At 39.6% G+C, this 6,288-nt stretch overlaps 1 pseudogene; it reads right to left on the bottom strand.

The window, feature by feature from the left end:
• Window positions 1-5,172: 5,172 nt before the first annotated feature.
• Window positions 5,173-5,563, bottom strand: LOC119060119 (ubiquitin-60S ribosomal protein L40-like; annotated as a pseudogene).
• Between the last annotated feature and the right edge of the window lie 725 nt (window positions 5,564-6,288).

Raw genomic sequence — 6,288 nt, forward strand, 5'->3', positions numbered from 1 at the left:
GGCGGGGAGGGCACTGCCATTTCCCACCTCTGACCCCACCTCCACATACAGCGTCATAACCCAGCAACTCTGAGTGGCCCGGCCCTGGTGAACCACCTAAGGCTCTGCTCCTCACCCAGCTGCAAGAAACAGCAGAGGGTGCGGCCATTTCCCTGCTCTGACCACGCCCCCATATACAGCATCACAACCTAGCAACCTGGGAGTCCAAGGCTCCGTTCCTCACACTTAAAGGGTGCGAACAGACCAAAAATGGCTCAAGAAGATCTCAAAGCCCCAGAGCCTATAAATCTAAGTGATGAAGAAATGGGAAAACTCTCAGACGCACAGTTTAAAACATTGGTGATCAGGATCTTCACAGAACTGGTTGATTATAGCCACAAATTAGACAAACATATGAAGGCTAAACTAATTGAAATGAATGGAATTGCACAGGAAACCAATAGCAATGAAAAGGAACCTGGGACTCAAATCAATGGAGTGGACCAGAAGAAAGCAAATAATGGCCAAACAGAAAAGAGTCAAGCAGCAAGAATTCAAAGAAATGAGGAGAGTCTTAGGAACCTCCAGGACATCTTTAAACGCTTCAACATCCAAATTATAGGGGTACCAAAAGGGGGAAAGGCACAGCTACCAGTGGAAAACTTATTTGAACAAATAATAAAGGAGAATTTCCCCAATCTGGCAAAGGAAATAGACTTCCAAGAAATCCAGGAAGCTCAGAGAGTCCCAAAGAAGTTGGACCCAAGAAGAAACACACCAAGGTACATAATCATTACATTAGCCAAGATTAAAATGGAGGAGAGAATCATAGAAGCAGCAAGAGCTAAGGGGACAGTCACCTACAAAGGAGTTCCCATCAGACTGTCAGCAGATTTCTCAAAAGAGACCTTACAGGCAAGAAGGGGCTGGAAAGAGGTATTCCAAGTCATAAAATCCAAAGACCTACAACCAAGATTGCTCTATCCAGCAAAACTTTCATTTAGAATGGAAGGACAGATAAAGTGCTTCTCAGATAAGATCAAATTCAAGGAGTTCATCATCACCAAGCCCTTATTATATGAAATGTTAAAGGGACTTATCTAAGAAAAAGAAGTTAAAGAAACATGAACAGTGAAAGGACAACAAACTCACAGTTATTAACAACCACACCTAAAACAAAAGCAAACTAAAAGGACAGCTAGATCAGGAGTGGAAACATAGAAATGAAGATCTCAAGGAGGGTTAGCAACAGGGGAGTGGGAGGAGGAGAAGGGGGGAGAAGGTTCAGAAAATAAGTAGCATAGACAGTAGATAGAAAATAGATGGGGGGCAAGAATAGCATGGGAAATATAGAATCTAAAGAACTTGAGACACATGGTCATAAACTAAAGGGGGAAATGGTGGGGGTGGGGGTGCAGAGTGGAGGAGAATGAAGGGGGGAATAGAACAACTGTAACAGCATAATCAATAAAAAAAATTTAAAAAAACAAACATTTGATCATATAGAAAATAAATAAATAAATTCTTGTCTGAAAAAAAATAAAAATATATTTTTAAAAGATTTTATTTATTTATTTTTAGAGAGAGGGGAAGGGAAGGAAAGAGAGAAAGAGAAACATCAATGTGTGGTTTCCTCTTAAGCACCCCCTACTGGGGACCTGACCCACAACCCAGGCATGTGCCCTGACTGAGAATTGAAGCAGCGATCCTTTGGTTCACAGGCCGGTGCTCAATCCACTGAGCCACACCAGCCTGGGCTGAACAAGAAACATTTTGAAGCAACAGGGGAATAGCTTACTTATCTGGAAGAAAAGAATTATGTTCTCCGGCCTTTGAAATCTTAGGTTCTCATACATGGGTTTTGTGTCTATATGGAAGAAGGATGGATGGAAAAAATAGGGGCAAAGGTATGTTTATTTGATTTCTGTCTATATTACAGAAAACTAATGCTGCTGAAGAATGAAATTGTACACCTCAGATTTTTCTTAATCGGGGCCTTATAAAAAGAGAGAAAAAAGACTTCTATTTTATGTATAGTATTATTATTGATAGAAAGTTAAATCCAGATAACAAAATCAAAATAAATTTGGTTACCTGTTATATAACCCAGATGTGGTAGAAGGTTTTTCCTTTTTGACATAAAAGGTACCCTTGCCAACATAGTGCAACGCCAAGGGATTCAGTTTGCTTGTCTCTTGCACCTGAGGCCTCTTGTGTGTTATTATCTCCTGCAGGTAACCAGCAGAGGCTCCCTATAATAATTCAATTGTTAGAGGGGTACCTTCCCAGCACCATATTATTCTGAGCAATATCAATGCACACTATACCATTTGCAGTCCTCTGAATATCCCTTCTCTCCAACCTCACTAGAGCATATACCAGATTAAAATGGGGTAATGTAAAGTTCTTTACTAAAGAGTGAGGCCAAGTGAGACTAAATGGAATCTAGGGTCTTTTTAACCTAATCACAGAACTAACCTGTCATTTTTGCCATATTTTGTTCATTAGAAGTGCATTCTTACACCCAGCCAACATTTAAGTAGAGGAGATTACATGAGGATGTAAATGCAAACTAGAATGTGAGGATCCTTGGGAGTACTTTTAGAAATTGTTTACTATATCTGATATTCAAGGAAGGAGTCACTGAATTGCAGTGGGAGAAGGATGGTCTTTCCCACATATGGTATTGGGTCAATTGCATGCCCATATGGAAAATTAACCATGATCCTCAAATTGTACACAAAAAATAACTTGAGATAGATAATAGAACTAAATGTAAAAAGGTAAAACAATGAAATTTACCTAATAAAGTATCAGAAAATACCTTCATGACCTTGGGTTAGACAAAAATTTCTTTAATGGGGCATAAAGAGTACTAACTATAGATGAAAATGTTGATAAAGTGGACTTCATTACTTGTGAACTTACTAATGAGCTTTAATTAAAATATTAAAATAGATTAATTAGCACCAGCTACTGAAACAAACAATGCAACTGCACTTTATTTCTCACTGATAGGATTGAAGAATGTGGATTATTGGTAACTGTCTTCTAAGCAGTGACTCAAAGACTCAGAGTGCTTCCACCTATTGGCTTTCAAGTCAACCTGTTGTTAACCAGATACCAAACAGGTGGAAGAGTTCAGAAAAGGCAAACTGTATATTTCCCTGTCTAGGTACAAAAGTGATGCATGTCACTTCCATTCAAATTCCATATGCTAGAACCAGTCTCATAACCAACCCAGCTACAAAGGGAGGCTGGGAAGTGCAGAGTAAGTCAGGGATATTCATGAGCATTAGCAGAGTCTGCTGAGATAAGAAAATGGAAAGCAAAGTACTTCTCACTTTTAAACACTGTTATTTCATTAAAGTGGAGGAATCTTGAAGTGGACACATAACAAAAATTAATGTGAAGTAAAAATAAAGTTTAGGTATTCAAGGAAGCCCTTGCACCGTTTAATTTATAAAGATCTTTTTTCTGTCATCCTGACCACTGAGACCACTTGAAACATTAATAATGGGCAGAGTAGAAAGTTACTAGCAAGAAAGAGATAAATAAATCCATAAAATGAGAGAGAAGAGAAAGAAAGATGAGTCAGCAGCACATGCTAGGTTTAAGGAAGATATGGGGAGACAGAGAAAGATACACATGAGATGTTTGGAGCATCTATACTATGTAACCTAGCAAGAGAATGATGTGAGAAACAGGTTTAAGAAAGATATTATTGCCCTGGCTGGTGTAGCTCAGTGGATTGAGCACGGGCCTGTGAAGCAAAGGTCATTGGTTCGATTCCCAGTGGGGGCACATGCCTGGGTTGCAGGCCAGGTCCCCATTAAGGAACATATGAGAGGCGACCACACATCGATGTTTCACTCTTTCTTCTTCCCATCCCCCCTCTCTAAAAATAAACAAAATATTTTTAAAAAGAAAGATCTTTTTGAAAGTTTGACAAACATGGTAATTTGAATCCCCTTTGGTGAATTCTGAGACCACATCTATAGTGCTAATTACAATTGTTCTAACATTTTGGGGAAGGGGGTTCAGAATGTTTCTTTGAATGTTATCTTGTTGACAAGTCTGGGTCTTGAAGTAATTAGCTTCATAGAGGTTACAACAAATTTATTAGAAAACCCTGACAAACACTTGCATTAAGCACTCACTTGCAAGGGGATGATAGCAAAGATGTTCTATGTAAAAACTTCTGGAATGATTGTATCTGGTTCCTTATGAATAAAAGGGCATTATGAATCATGAATGGGGTTTTTGCACCCAAGAACTTTGACCCTTACCAAATGTTATATCATTGATACCAGCAACTGGTATGTTTCAAATGATTACCTTAATGTCAAGATTAGTGTAGCCAGGACACTTCTACTGGAAGGCTAATGAACCACAAAAGAAAATAGAAGCAGCTTGATTTAGCAGACAGAGCAGAATCTTTGGAGTCAGTCAAACCTGAATTTGTGTTAGGCCTATTACTTTAACTATAAGACAATGGACCAATTATTCAAGATTTCTGTGTGCCAATTTCACCCTCTGTAAAATGGTGGAAGGGGCACAACTTCACAGTGTTATGATGAGTGGTGAAAAATCACTGTTTGGTGAACAGCAGGTACTTAATATTCATTAAAGCCTTTTCCCACCACCCCACTTCCTAGATGCCAAAGTTCAGAGAATAAGAAAATAAGACTTTGAATAGTTGATGGGTGATGAGAATGGAGAATGTTCTTAGTGTCCACTGAAAATTAATATTGACTAGGTGCTTTGTCACCAAAAAGGATTTATTTGGGACAGAAAACTGTACTTGAACAATAATTAAATTTAAAAATTGATTTATTTGGGGGGCAGGTGATAGGGTTGCAACCTACCATGAGCAGGTGTGGTAATCACATGCACACTTTGCCTTGCATGCCAAGATGGAGAGGTATTTAACCAAGGGAAGGGGAAGTTAGGACCATAGAGGCTTATTATAAGCATAGAGTTCTTCCTGTAGAGTTTTCATATACTCTTGGAATTACTGATGAGATTTCCGTATCTCTACCTCCTCCCATAGACCCTCCAAACTGATTGTGTTTTCTTTTCTTTTTTTTTTTTACTGTTCCAGTCAATGAAGGGAAACTTTATTGAGGCCCCAGGGTCACAGGAATTAGTCAAAAAGTCACTCTGTAGGCCCAAGGAGGTGACAAAGGGGACTTATTTAACCTTCTTGGGGTGCAGGTTATTGGTGTGGCCACACTCCTTGTGGCAGTTGACAGTGCAGTCAACTGCCAAGTGTTATGCTCCCCCAAGCATAACACTTGGGGCAGATCATCTTGTCATAGTGGTACTTCTGGGCAAGCTGGCTAGGGGAGGGCTCAGTGATGCCAGCCCATAGGCAAAGTACCAAGTGCAGGGTAGACTCTTCTGAATGTAATAGTCTAAGAGACTACAGACATCTTCCAGCTATTTGCCCACAAATATAAGATCCTGCTGGTCAGGCAGCAAGCACTCCTCGCCTTTAGCTTTAACTGCCTCATTGGTGTCACTGGGCTCAACTTCAAGGGTTGATGGTCTTGCCAGTCAGGGTCTTCACAAGGATCTGCATGTCTGCATCTGCTGGAGAGGCTGCTCCACCACCTCACTGAGAAGAAAGAGGACCTGACTTTGTTTTCTTGGAGTTTTTTAGTCTTTATCACTGGAGAAAATAATAATACAAGAAGTGTACAGGGGTGGTGATCATGACATTTGCTAAAAAGGAGAGGGGAAGAGCACAAGGTAAATTTGTATGTGTCTTATGCATAGACTGCTGGATCTTTCATGGACTTGCTCCTATAACCTCTCCAGCTCCATCTTGTATGCAACAATCCTTATATCTAAATTTCACCTTTAGTGGCCCTCTTTTAGTTCCTTGAATATTCTATTCTTCTTCCTACATCTCTCTCCTACTGGGTCTTTCCACATTCTATTGCCTCTGGCTAGAATGCTTCCCCCACCTATACACACTTTACTGTTAATTCCTATTCACCCATTATATGTTAGCTCAAATGTCAGGCAAGCCTTCCTTGAAACCCTCAACCAAATCAGACCTGTTACATGCTCTGAAAATAATCTGCAATTTTCTTTTTGATCAGTAATCATGACTTGGTATTATATATTACTTGTGTGATTATTTGTTTAATGTCCATATTCCCCAGTTGGCCTTGTTCGTGTTGCTCATCATTGTATCTTTAACATCTGGGGCATAAAAGGTCTCCAGTAAATACTTTTTGAATGGACAAGTAAGTACATGTTTTCTGTGGGGACTAAAAGTCAATCATCTCATTCAAAGAT

This window comes from Artibeus jamaicensis, unplaced genomic scaffold (assembly GCF_021234435.1).
Source record: "Artibeus jamaicensis isolate MK-2021 breed Jamaican fruit bat unplaced genomic scaffold, CSHL_Jam_final contig_240, whole genome shotgun sequence".
NCBI classification, from domain to species: Eukaryota; Metazoa; Chordata; class Mammalia; order Chiroptera; family Phyllostomidae; genus Artibeus; species Artibeus jamaicensis.